This window comes from Octopus sinensis, linkage group LG1, assembly GCF_006345805.1.
Source record: "Octopus sinensis linkage group LG1, ASM634580v1, whole genome shotgun sequence".
Taxonomy (NCBI): Eukaryota; Metazoa; Mollusca; class Cephalopoda; order Octopoda; family Octopodidae; genus Octopus; species Octopus sinensis.
This window is the reverse complement of record NC_042997.1, coordinates 131,764,472-131,778,417: the sequence shown is the minus strand read 5'-3', so window position 1 is coordinate 131,778,417 and position 13,946 is coordinate 131,764,472. Positions and strand designations below refer to the sequence as shown.

Below are 13,946 nucleotides of genomic sequence, written 5' to 3'. Positions count from 1 at the left end.
ATGAGTTAAAGAGTGGAAAGTGGGTTGGGAGGTGATTTCTGTAGGTTGTAGGAACCTGGAAGAAGTAATGGGAGAATTATTAGAATACTATCTGGGACGTGACACAGTAAGGGTGATGAGAGAGGTAGTGTGGACAATAAAATTAATCTCCAGGAATGTGAAATTTTAATAAGTGCTTCCAATTTACTCTATAAAAAAAGGTGAAAGGTCCCACATGTTATATGCATGGAAAGTGGTGAATGGTACGATGCCAAAAGTTTTAAAATAATAAATCAACGTCTACACTGGAATGAAATTGTTTGTGGATATATATAATTATAATATATAATATAATATGATATGATCTATATATCTATATCTATCTATCTATCTATCTATCTACCTATCCTATCTATCTATCTATCTATCTATCTATCTATCTATCTATCTATTCTATCTATCTATCTATCTATCTATCTATCTATACCTACATATATATATGTATATATATATATATATTATATATATATATATAGATATATATATATATATATATACATATATATACATCTATATATATATCATATACACATACATACAAATAGGACACATTATATGATATGCATGAATGTATGTATGTTGTCATGCACAGTGATATAATTGAATGTACCCATAGATCTAAACTCGTATATGGTCGCGCAAGTATTCAAATGTACCTCGATCTGTCACCTTTATAATCATGAGGAAATTATAATTCGTATGCGCCATTCATCATATCTAATGGTATAATGAGGGCAGTGGATATTAGAATCGGTACAGTGCAATACAAAATGCTTTCGCACTAAATTTATTACTTTTCTTAACGCTATCGATCATTATATGATATAAGCCCATGGTATGGAAAATGACAGCGTTATTTAATTGTCCTCTAGTATTAGAGTGAGATCAAATTCCATCGTGGTCGCATTTGGCTTTCATCTATGTAGGGTCTATTAAATCAGACCGATTTATATGAAACCAATTATACGACCCCTGATCGTAAGGTCATGAGTTCAATTCCAGGGCGGCGCGTTGTGTCCTTGGGCAAGACACTTTATTTCACGTTGCTCCTGTCCACTCAGCTGGCAAAAAATGAGTAGTACCATGTATTTCAAAGGGTTAGCTTTGTCACACTCTGTGTCATACTGAATCTCCCCGAGAACTACGTTAAGGGTACCCGTGTTTGGAGTGCTCAGCACCTTGCACGTTAATTCACGAGCAGGCTGTTCCGTTGATCATATCAGCTGGGACCCTCATCGTCGCAACCGACGGAGTGCTCCTTTTTTTAAATACAAATACATTTACTTAAATACAAATAAGAATTTCAATTCCTTAATTAAAAATGAGAGAGAGACCCGGAGAATGGAGAAGCACGACATTGACGACGATGAAAGAACTGAGAAACCTAGCTGATTGAGTGAGCGATTAATCAAACGACGATTAGTTGATGGTTAAATGTTTAATTATTTGACCAATAATTAAAAGAAGTGAAATAGAAACAGTGCATGTGTTTACTAGAGACATAGTGATCCCAAGATAAAACAAAGTATATACAGAAATATATAAAAAGAATATCAGATCATAGCTTTGTTTAAGTGTCCATACAGAAGCTTATGATAACAATCTCCCCCGTCTGTCCCTCTGCTTCCAGTTTCTAGACGTTACTTTCTATATCAAAATGTAAACTTTGGGGAAGAAATATTTTTTGTTGTCTTATATTAGTATTTTGCATTCACAATATATATTTATATATTTTATCGTTACTTGTTTGAATCATTGGAGTGCGGCCTTACTGGGACACTGCCTTGAAGAATTTTAGTGGAAAGAATCAAGTCCAATACTTAAATTTTTATCTTTTCGGTTTGAACGGCAGTTTTTTAACATAATTTCTACGTAACTAAACACTTTAAACTTCGTATACTGGTAGAATGTGTTAATAAAACATATTTTTCTCTTGGCTTTATTCAGAAAATTCTATAGTTTGTAAGATATTTGTTGTTTTTATCTTCAATTTCTGCAATTTCAACCAATCAATGACGTCTATTGAGGTGAAAACATTCTGTGCTGTATGGAAATATCCCTCGTTTAAGAAACAGATTGGGTTTATTTACATTTCTGAAGAAAAAAGATACCCTTCCCCCACCACTAACCCTAACTAACCCTGACTCTAACCTTAACCCTAAAATGGTTATCGATCTATTGAAATGCAATAGATCGATACTAGGGTCATAATTATGGGTGACAATTTCACATGACACCGGTAGAAAAAAACTGCCGTTCAAACCGAAAAGATCCTAAAGTTTTGCTAAGCCTGGTACTCATTCTGTCGGTCTCCTTTGCCGCATCGCCAAATTATGGACTAAATACACCAACACCAGATGTTAGAGCGGTGCCTCGTTGAGGACCCATATAAGTTTCGTAGAGGATTAGTAATTTTTAGGACGGAAGTATTTTCTTGATTCTGTATATAAAGACCAGTCTTTGAGATGCAATAAAAGATATAAGCCACTGATTTAAGGCATAGCATATTTTAGTGACTTTATGGTTTGTAGTTGTATGTTGTTCGTAGTCAGGTTGGGCTCTTATGCGATAATGCTGTTTAAACCTAGTGTGATTCGGGTAACGTAATATTGTTCGTGCTTAAGGTGATTCCCGATGCGATAATATTGTCTAAATGTGGAGTGATTCGGATACGATAATGTTATTCAAATTTTGAGGTGATTCATGTTCGATAACGTTGTCCTCATTTAGGATGATTCGAGTTTGATCATATTTTCCTGTTTTATGTTCTTAAATCATTATCATTCTCAGAATGTTTGCTTAATTTATATTTAATGCTAACAATGTCTGTCTTTAGAAATGTTATCATTAGCATTGAATAATCCGAAACTCTTTGAAACGACACGAATATGTCATGATGTAATTTTCCAGCTCGTAAAATAAAGTTGTTGGCCTTGAGTGTCTGCCACTCAAGCTGAAGGACATTGGGGTGGAGATTAACTGACATATTAGATTGCCTGATTCTATATACAGTATTTTAATATTTTCATGCGTTAGTGATATTTAGATGTACATGTATTTGATAGCTTATAATAGAGAATCCTTGAATTTTCTTTTATACAAATGTCTAATAGGCTTAAACGCTGTAGTTAAGATAATACACGACTTTTTGTATTAAATTAATACTCAATCTAAATTTACATATTAAAATCAGTTTCTAATGTAGGCAACATTTCAGCAGCTATGTGGAGAAAGTATTAGGAAATAGCATCGATCCTAATTTCTGACTGGTACTTCATTTTATCTATTTCTTTACTACCCATAAGGGGCTAAACACAGAGGGGACAAACAAGGACAGACAAACGGATTAAGTCGATTACATTGACCCCAGTGCGTAACTTGTACTTTACCTATCAACCCCGAAAGAATGAAAGGCAAAGTCGACCTCGGCGAAATTTGAACCCAGAGCGTAACGGCAGACGAAATACGTCTACGTATTTCGCCCGGCGTGTTAACGTTTCTGCCAGCTCGCCGCATTAAACTTTATTTTATGAACTTTATTTTATGGTACTTTATTTTATCAACTCCTAAAAGGTAATTTAATCACGACGGAATTTGAAACTAGAACGTAAGAGATCCCGGATGGCAAAAAGAGATACTGAATGGTAGATTGCCAGATGCTCTGGCAGCTTCGCAAGTTAACCGCCTCCTCACAACACATAACAAATAATTTGATATAATGATTGATTATGATAATTAATTTAGTCTTGAACATTCATATTTTGAGTTCATATTGAAAAGAAAATGATTTATAGTTTATCATTCTTGGGTTAATAACTAAACAAAAATAATTTATTGCACATATCACAATGACTTATCAACAACTATAGGTCAGATATAAAACACTTGAGATTAAAACACCTTAACCTTTTCAGTTGGCAAACTATCTGCAAAATAACCTGAAAACTGAATTATGAGCTCGTTATGTTGTAACCATTCGTTAAACCTTGGAACAGAAACTTACATTAGTAATTATAAATTGGCACGTCACAAACTTACACAAAAATCTATAGTCATTTGTTAAATTTCTAATGTTGCAAATAAAGGTTGATTTAAATCTATATGTGTTTAGGTGAGAAGTTACAGGCAAAATGGATATCGCTACGATCTCTTATGGCTAAGACCTACTGTAACAAATGGCATTTACGATCACATGAAGGAGTTTATGTTGTGATATCTTACAACGAAGGTAGAGAACAGATAGAGTCGTTTGAACGTCGGACATTAATGCCTTGCAATATTGTTTCCAGCTTTCTGCGATTTTAGGTTCAATGGTCGACTCAGCATTTTGTCCTTTCAGGGTCAATGAATAAAGAACCAATCCATTCATCTATCTTTATTTCTCTCCCTCTCCTCTCTCTCTCACTCACTCATTTGATTACACATAAAGAAACCAGCAAACGGATATTCATATCACGGTCCTAACGTTCTTTTCACAATTCCTTGGCTAAGAATGAAAGAACGATTTCATAATCTGAGACGACGATCTAATTTAACCAGAGAACATTTAGGTGGTTGTTTGATCTACTGATATTAAATCATGGCGGTGAGCAGGCAGAAACCTTAGCACGCCGGGCGAAATGCGTAGCCGTATTTCGTCTGTCGTTACGTTCTGAGTTCAAATTCCGCCGAGGTCGACTTTGCCTTTCATCCTTTCGGGGTCGATAAATTAAGTCCCAGTTACGCACTGGGATCGATCTAATCGACTTAATCCGTCTGTCTGTCCTTGTTTGTCCCCTCTGTGTGTAGCCCCTTGCGGGTAGTAAAGAAATAGATTTTAAATCATGGCGTCTTGCGTACGTTCGTGCATATATCGAGGACCACCAAGGAAGACGGAAGTATGCACAATTGGCCTATCCCGCCAGGGAAAACATCGTTATCGATGTGAAGTTTAAGAAAAATCGGTCGAGTCGTATTGGCGCAAAACGAGGACATACCGATACACACAGACAAACAGACATTTTCAGTTTTAATATGTAAAATGAGAACAAAACGTAAGAACCAGTAGTACACTGTAGATTTAATTATATATTCTACTAACTTCTCCAGGCTTTTACAAATGTATGCAATGCAAAACTTTAGTTCTTTAGCCTCAATTCAATATCATGAATCAAAAATAGGATCAAAAGCATTTCAGCCGTAGGCATTCCGTTCCTTAGTTTATTCTTCTAGGTCAATATTATTTGGTGTATCCTTGTGGTTCTAACATTACAAGAAGTCACTGAAAGAGAATTTGGCTAATATCTGTTGGAGGTCGAGTGACTACGTTGATGATTTTTCATTAATATTGGTATTTATCCAAATGATTTGTATAAGCACACGCATGGCTGTATGATTAACAGATGTGAGACAAATTATACAATACTGATATTTGAGAATATACACACACACACATATACACATATATACATAGAAACATATACATGCATATATATATACATGCATAGATATCTATATATACATATGCATATATCTATATATACATATACATACGTGTATATATATATATACATATACATACACAAATATATATATGTATTCATACGTCAGCGTGTTAACTTTTTAGTGATATTGTTGCTTATTTGCGTATTTTTCGACTCTAACTTCTAGCAAAGCTGGTACTATCTTGTATCCTAGATTATAAATGACCTACCTGTCTGTCTGTCTATCTATCTATCTATCTATCTATCTATCTATCTATCTATCTATCTATCTATCTATCTATCTATCTATATATCTATCTAATCTATCTGTATATATATATATATCGTTGCTATTATGCTAAACTGTCGTATGTCCAAATTTGGCCAGATGCGTTTTTTTCAATATCTTATTTTGCTTGCAATAGGCGGTTCTTCTGATCAAACTATCTTATCTCCAGCTAATTCAGATGAAAATTGTCAAAGTGTAATACAACGGTGTAGTAAGCCCCACATGCGACAGTTTTAGAAAAATATCCTCACTGAAAATATACAATCATAGAGTTACGATTTTATGCATTCCACAAAGTATTATTGTTAAGCTGAAACTGTTGCTAATGTATTTTTGCATTTTCTGAAAAAGCAACATTTTGGACTTACGACACTTTTGAATAATAGCAATGATATATAAGTAAGGATAAATGGTAAAGAGCTCCTTCAATCATGAATGGGATTGGAATTGCACTTAAAAATTTCCTTTCCAAGGCACAAGTCCAAGCAAGATTATTTATGGAAGACCAACAGTCGCACATTCATAACAGTCTCCTCTCTCCACGACGCCGATGTTATCCAAGGGAAAAGCATTTCTAAAGCTGAGTGAACTGGAGCAACGTGAAATAAAGTGTCTCGCCCAAGAACATAACACACAGCCCGGTCCGGGAATCGAACTCACTATCTAATGATTGTGAGCCTGATATTCTAACCACTGAGCCATGCGCTTTCACACACACACACACGCAAATATGCATACACACACACACATATATATGCGTGTGTTTGTGCGTATATACATTCCAGTTCTTCGATTTGTAATTTATTTTTTCCCTCAGCCTGTGCAACTATAGAATGTCAATGTGTGTCAGAGTCGTTTAGTTTCTTCTCTTCTAATCCCCTGACACTAATTCCACGTGTCTATTTCTTTTCTGTCATTCCTGTCAATTTCTATAAACGGTAATTCCACTGGATAAATCAACAAATGAAACTCGATCAAACAATGGTGTCACATCGACTGATTCTTCAATTCTATGTCAGCATTCAAAAGCTTAAACCGGAATTCTAAACTGTTTAGCAAGCCAAATTTATGCATATTCTAATTTTTCTTTAATCGATTTTAGTATTGGAATTATATTCCTGTGCCAAGACTTAACTGCTTCCTTATCCGTTTCCTATTACGCTCTAATGACTGCTTCTGGTCTAGAAATCCAGAGAGTACAATGAGACACGCACGTGTTATCTTATTCTATTTTCTCTAATCAACAATTTAACATAATTTTACAATACACTTCTGCAACAATGAATATTATTTGTGGTTCGTCTGGTTATTTTTTTTAAGTCAGGGAAAAGGTTTCAGGATTAAAGTATTATTTAATGGAAAACAAAGTGACACGCGTTTGAAATCGTTCAAGCATATATTTTTTTCTCTTTTAATATGTATGTCTGTATTTAACCGTGTAGCATGCACTGTTAAATGTGAACTCCTCGAACTGCCGATGTCAGGATACCTTTAAGATGATACAGTGGAGTAGTCTTCCCTTACATACTTTAGGCGTATAAGATAATCTGATGCCAGTGCTGCGTTCTAACAATACATTAAATAATTATATTCGCTCAGTTAAGCGAACATATTGGAATTAAGACCTTGATCTATTGAGATTCAAGTGTCTTGAACAGATAGCCTGCGCAGCTCCATTGACACGGACGTGAACTACCAACCTCTCGGCCAAAAGTTCATTATTCTCTCGATTATCTCACCTGTAACAGTTTCTCATGAGCCATTATTTCACTATACAGAATATCGAAGATATTAATTATCCTGCGCCGTGCTGCGGAGGATCGGCCCTATTCAGTTCAGTATCATCAAGGGTGGTAGTAGTAACATTGATGAGGGCATTAGCAAAGTGAATAAAGGATTATTAAAGTAGAGGGATTTTGTGTACTGGGCTTTGTTGGACAAGAATTTACAACCTACGCTTCAGCAGATACCAACTTGAATGTAAATGAAAAGACTTTGTCTCTTGTGATTTATCGTAGATACTTCATTCTCCTTCAGAATTCGAGTAAAGTGTGAATCATAATAATGAGATCTCACTCCAGCCATAGGTACTTGCATTTAAAATGTGTCCAAAACCAGTATATCTATCTATCTATCTATCTATCTATCTATCTATCTATCTATCTATCTATCTATCTATCTATCTATCTATCTATCTATCTCTATCTGTCCATCCATCCATCAATCTAACTGTCTATTTATCCATCCATCCATCCATCCATCCATCTATCCATCCATCCATCAAGCTGTCTATCTATCTATCTATCTATCTATCTATCTATCTATCTATCTATCTATCTATCTATCTATCTATCTATCTATCTATCTATCTATCTATCTATCTCTCACAATGGACGGACGCTAGTCATATCGGCTCCACGTAAGTTGGCCACTTTTACATGTTTAAAACTCCTTGTTGTCAAATATTTTGTTTTAATCGTTGTGCAAGTTCCTTCACTAAAAAACCTGAGAATTATTCACGCAGAATTCCGCCCCTGTATGGACGAAATTACCAAAAACTTTCAAAACTTTCGTTGGTTCTTTTTAGCCATTTTTTTAATTTTGAAAATGGCAACTAGAAACCACGTGGCTAGCCCGCCAGTCATGCAGAACGGTAGCGAAACACTATTGCTACCACTAGTTGCTAAACCTAGCAGCTTGAACACCGCTGTCACCACCAACACCACCACCACCAACAACAACAGAAAAACAAACGTCGCAAGACCATTCACCATCGCCGCGACCGAAGACATTAACTTAGATTTCCCCCACTCCCTACACCACTTGTCGATGATAAATGGACGGAGAAAGGGATTTCAAAAACGAATACAGACGAAAACATGAATGCCAGCACCACCAACATCACCACCAACAACAACAACAACGAAATGGGCACAAAGCCGCCTACCAAAGACAACTCCGCCAACACCAACACCACTACTACGACTTCAACTGCTACAACTAACCCTTCTGCTGCTAACACCGCCAACACCAACACCACTACCACGACTTCAACTGCTAAAACTAACCCTTCTGCTGCTAACACCGCCAAATTTAAAACGAATTTCGCGGATGTGACAAAACAAAAACGAACAATTGTAAAATTCACCACACAGGAAATAAACCGCACAAAAGCACTCTTCACCAAAGAAGGAGACAAATTGCATCTTCACATTCCACAACACATCGTGGAAAACACACACAAAAAAACAATAATCTATAAAGTAATAAACAAGAAAACAAGACGACCAGAAAATGCACCGCAGGAAAAAATTGAAAAATGCCTTCGTCCTGCATGGGACTCCAAGGAATATATCAGTTGGGGAAATAAATTTGGTACAGTCCAAGTACATTTCCTCAACGAAAATTTAGCAAAACGTTTTTCCACATTGGAGCTGCATTCAGACGACTTGGTAATGATAGCAATCCATTTAAACAAGAGAGTCACGAACATCCAAATAAAAAATGTACCCCCTGAAGTCGAAACACAATGGTTAGTCTCTGCCATCTGCTTTGAAATGGCTGAGGCAATGTCAGAGACAAACATCCTTGAAATCGCTGTTCTAGGAGAGAAAGACTATGTGGGAAAATCAATCGAATTCCTTCTTCAATTGGATGAAGCAGCAAGAGAGAAGATACCCACCACTATAGAACTGCCAGGAGGCTACAAACTTTATGTAGTGGTAGAGGGCAGGCGACCACGCTGCTATTTGTGTGGAAGCGAAACACACTTGAAAAAGACGTGCCCAAACACCACTGCACACCAACAGCAACAACAACAACCACTACCACAACCAAAGCACTCCGGAAAAAAAGCTCTACTACCCACACCAGCATCAACACAGAAGACGACAAGAGAAGCACACCAAGCTAATGCGTCATCAACCAAAAACCACTCAACACCTGAAAAAATACCAACACCACCAACAACAGCAAGAACCAAAGGAACAGAAAAACAAAGAAAACACACAAAAACTGATCCCCCATCCCTTATACCGCACTCACCACACACAAACTCTCAACAACCAACAGCAACGAAAACAACAGCACAACCACTTACACAGATATACATAGAAGCCTACAACATACCCCTACCCCCTACTGATTCCTCAGAAATTTCGTCGGAAGACGAAACCAGTGAGGAATGGCAAATAGCTACAAAAAGAAGGAAAATAAAGAGCAGAAACACAACCAAACCAAATGCAAACACGAACAAAGCAGGGGGAAATACATCTCCCGAATACATTTCAAAACCCAACACAAACAACAGCCACACCAACACCACAAAAATATATACAGCAAACATGCTCACAGCTATAGACACCAAAAACACAAATTTGATGGAATACATCCAATCAAAAACAAACATAACAGAAGATGACATAAAACAAACAATCACCCACACACAACACCACCAGACCACATCAAAATATTACACATCTCCAAAAGTCTGCACCACACACTCAAAGGCATTTTCCCCAGTGCGGTTGGTAAATGCCAAAAATATCTCACAAAGAAACTGTACTGGGATCTCTTCGAGGACAAACCAAAGGAGGAGAAAGCAAAAACTTTCGAGCAGTAAGTAACCCTCTGTTCCTTTCACTTGTATTCTAATTCATTAGGATTATGATCAAGATTGGTTGTGTAAATGCGCGTGGCTTGGGGTCCCCTTGGAAACAAGGGTACCTCTTAAATGACATAAAGTCACATAAGTTAGAAATCATAGCCATAAGTGAGACCAGACTCCACAATCCGCGGGCCCTAAAGACCATGTTTGGCGGACAGTGCAACATTTATTTTTCCCCATGTCTGCCAAGAATGGGCGCTAGTGGCACCGCGGTACTTTTTCGCAAGAGTCTGGATCTCAAAGTAAGGACAATATTCGTAGACCCGGAGGGTAGACTGGTTGTCCTGAATGTCGACGGCAGCAATGGGTGCGCTTTTCAATTCGTATCAGTCTACGCACCGCCCTTAACAGGTCGGGTGGATTTCTTTCAACGCCTAGAAGTATTCTTGGGAACGTCTCGTCCTTTACTCTTAGTGGGGGATTGGAATGCTACCTTGGACACGCATGTAGACTACGTGGGTAGAGATAGGAATAGACGGGGATGCAAATGCCTCAAAGACCTGCTCAGACGCTTTCAACTGTCTGACAGGTTCCGACTAGACCACACGAATGCGCCAACGTGGACATGGAGCAACCGCATCGGGTCGTCGAGATCGTATCTAGATAGGATACTGTGTAGGACAGTAGACAGAGATAGCATTGGATGTCCACAATTCCACATAGTCAGCTACACGGATCACAAACTTGTGACATGTACGCTAGACTTAGGTAAGACACTTAGGCAGGGTCTCGGATACTGGAAACTAAATGCGTCTTTCCCATCGAGACAGGTTTTCAGAGACCGAATTAGCTCACTAGTAAAGAGGGCTTTGACGGGAGCCATCATCAACAACAAATGGTGGTTTGCCCTCAAGAGAGCAGTAAAAGCAGAAGCGATTAGGTACAGCAAAGGACTAGCCATAGATAGAAATAGAGTAGAGGGTGAGCTAGTTAAGAAGCTAGAAGAGGCAATTAGAAGCGGCATCGCATCCGACGTTTTGGCGGCGAGGTTGGCCCTCGACCAACACTTCAACGCCAAACACGAAGGATGTGCTGTCAGAGCTAGGATGCGTGTTCTAAGGAACGAAGGTGTTGGAGCCGCGAGAGAGGCCCGGGTGGCAGAGACGCAACAGGGCAACAAAGCAACCATTCGGTCCCTGGTAGATGAACAGGGGCGCGAATTGCTCGAGCCAAATAAAATGTGTGAGGCCTTTCAACAGCATTTTGCGCGACTGTTCGGGACGAGTGGAGGGCAAGAACGTAGGGTGGACTTCAGTGCCTACCTACATAGCCTACCACGACTCTCGACGAGAGAGGTAGGGTGCTGCGAAGGTGCCATCACGGCGGCGGAAGTGCAGGACGCGATGGCAGAATGCTCGAGGGACAAATCACCGGGTTTGGATGGTCTACCCTACGAGCTTTACAATTGTATGCCAGACTTGTTTGGAGATCTCTTGGCGGCGGTGTACTGCAACTGGCAGCAAAACGGGAGCAGTCGTGGTTTTGTGAGCCGAGGAGCCGTAACACTGCTGAAGAAAGATCTAAACAAGGGAAATGTAATAGATAAATTTAGGCCCATCACTCTGCTTAATGCAGACTTGAAAATTTTGGCCAAGGTGCTAGCCAAGAGGTTGGCGCTTGTCATCGAGAAACTGGTCGACAAGGCGCAAACATGCGCCGTGCCTGGCCGGACCATCCATGACAACCTCCACCTGATGCGCTACATCATAGACAGGGTAGTTAACGAACCTGGCATGGGTGGGGCGCTGATCAATTTGGATCAATCGAAAGCTTTCGATAGGGTGGACCATCGATTGTTGGAGGCAGTCCTCAGAGCGGCTGGCTTCGGTCCCGTCTTCCGCGGCTGGATAGCCGCTTTGTACAGAGGCATCCGTTCGGTAATTCGCATGAATGGACATCTATCGAGACCCTTCGACATCGCACGTTCGGTCCGTCAGGGATGCCCCCTCTCGTCGCTCCTATACGTATTGACTCTCGAGCCATTATTGCGGAAGCTGGCAACTTTGACGGGCATCCCGCGAGAACTAGGATTCGGGACGAGCGTGTCTGCATACGCGGACGACGTCGCCGTCATAGTGTCTAGCCACGAGCACATCGAGCAGGTCGGCGAGACACTGAAAAACTACGAAGCGGTGACAGGAGCGAAAATCAACCGGGAAAAGTCAGTGGGCTTGCGACTAGGCACCTGGAGAAGCAAGCCCATGCCGTCCACCAGCGCCTCCGTCGTGGGACGCTGGACCGACGGCCCGGTTGAGTTGCTCGGGGTCTAGTTTGGTCCGGACCTCCAAGCGGAGAAGAACTGGAACGAGATAACGAGTAGGGTGGTCACTCTCGCCCGGCAATGGGCCGAGAGGAAACTGTCCCTAAAAGGTCGGGCGGAGGTGGCGAACACGTACATCGCGCCCGTCATCTACTACCGCCTGACCGTCATGCCTTGTCCCGACCCTACCATCACCAAACTAGAACGCATTCTCTTTCGCTTCTTGTGGAAAGGATGCGTCCCGACGGTCAGGCGATCCATTTGCTGTCAACACCCGTTAAAAGGAGGACTGGGCATGCCATGGTTGATGATGCGCAGACACGCGCTGAGACTGCGATATCTCAGGCTCTTCGTAGACGACGGTGAACATGTGTGGTCGCCGTTTGTGAGGCACGCTTTCCCGCAGCTCGTCTCCATGACCGAACTGCAGTCGTGGATCAAAAAGAGGCCAAGGAAGGGCGAATGGCACCGCGAGTGTCGCGTTGCTCTCAAGCAACTCTGCCGTCCTGGGTCGACCTTGAGTGACTTCATCACAACCAAAGCATTCTATAGGGGATTAGTGGAGGGGAGGTACGACGACGAGCTCGGGGCGAACCTGGACGTCGACGAGGAGTATCTGACCCGCCTGTTCGGGACGACTTTCGGGCCAGGGCCCATGGACAACTTCCAGAGATCCCTGGCCTGGCAGTGCTACCGAGAAGCGCTACCCCTTCGGGATAAGCTCTACAGACACGGCTTGAGAAACACGGGGCCGACCTGCCCGAGATGCGGTCAGAGCGACGAAACCGTTCTGCACGCACTCGTGCATTGTCCAACAATTTCCGACTTGTGGGCTTATGTCGAACAACTGCTGTCACGTGCGGGACGAGTGGGTTTATCAGCTGAGTCTATCGTCAATATTGTCACGCCTCCTTCCTTCAAACGGGACGGAAGAGCTATTTTCATCATCCTTGTGGCTATGGCGAAAGAATGTATCTGGTGGACGCGTCTGAAAGGATTGGAGACAAACACTTTCCTCTCTGGTCAATCTCTCATCAACTTCTTCAAGTACTCTCAAAGTGAGAGTAGAGAGGCAAGTTTTGTCTAGCGAATGTTTTAAAAAAAGATGGGTGAATGTAGCAAGGATGGCACGTATGAATGACGAAGCCACCTTGAGCATAATCCTATGAACCCAGAAATTGAAAACAGAGGGTTACCCACTTGCAAACAAATGTGGTAACATATAACAAT

The 13,946-nt window shown here is 40.4% G+C and overlaps 1 protein-coding gene across 12 annotated transcripts in view; it reads right to left on the bottom strand.

Moving 5' to 3' along the window:
- The window catches only part of LOC115212289 (glutamate receptor-interacting protein 2), a 661,282-nt gene that overhangs the window by 127,547 nt on the left and 519,789 nt on the right, over positions 1-13,946 (bottom strand). The gene's annotated exons all lie outside the window — the stretch shown is intronic.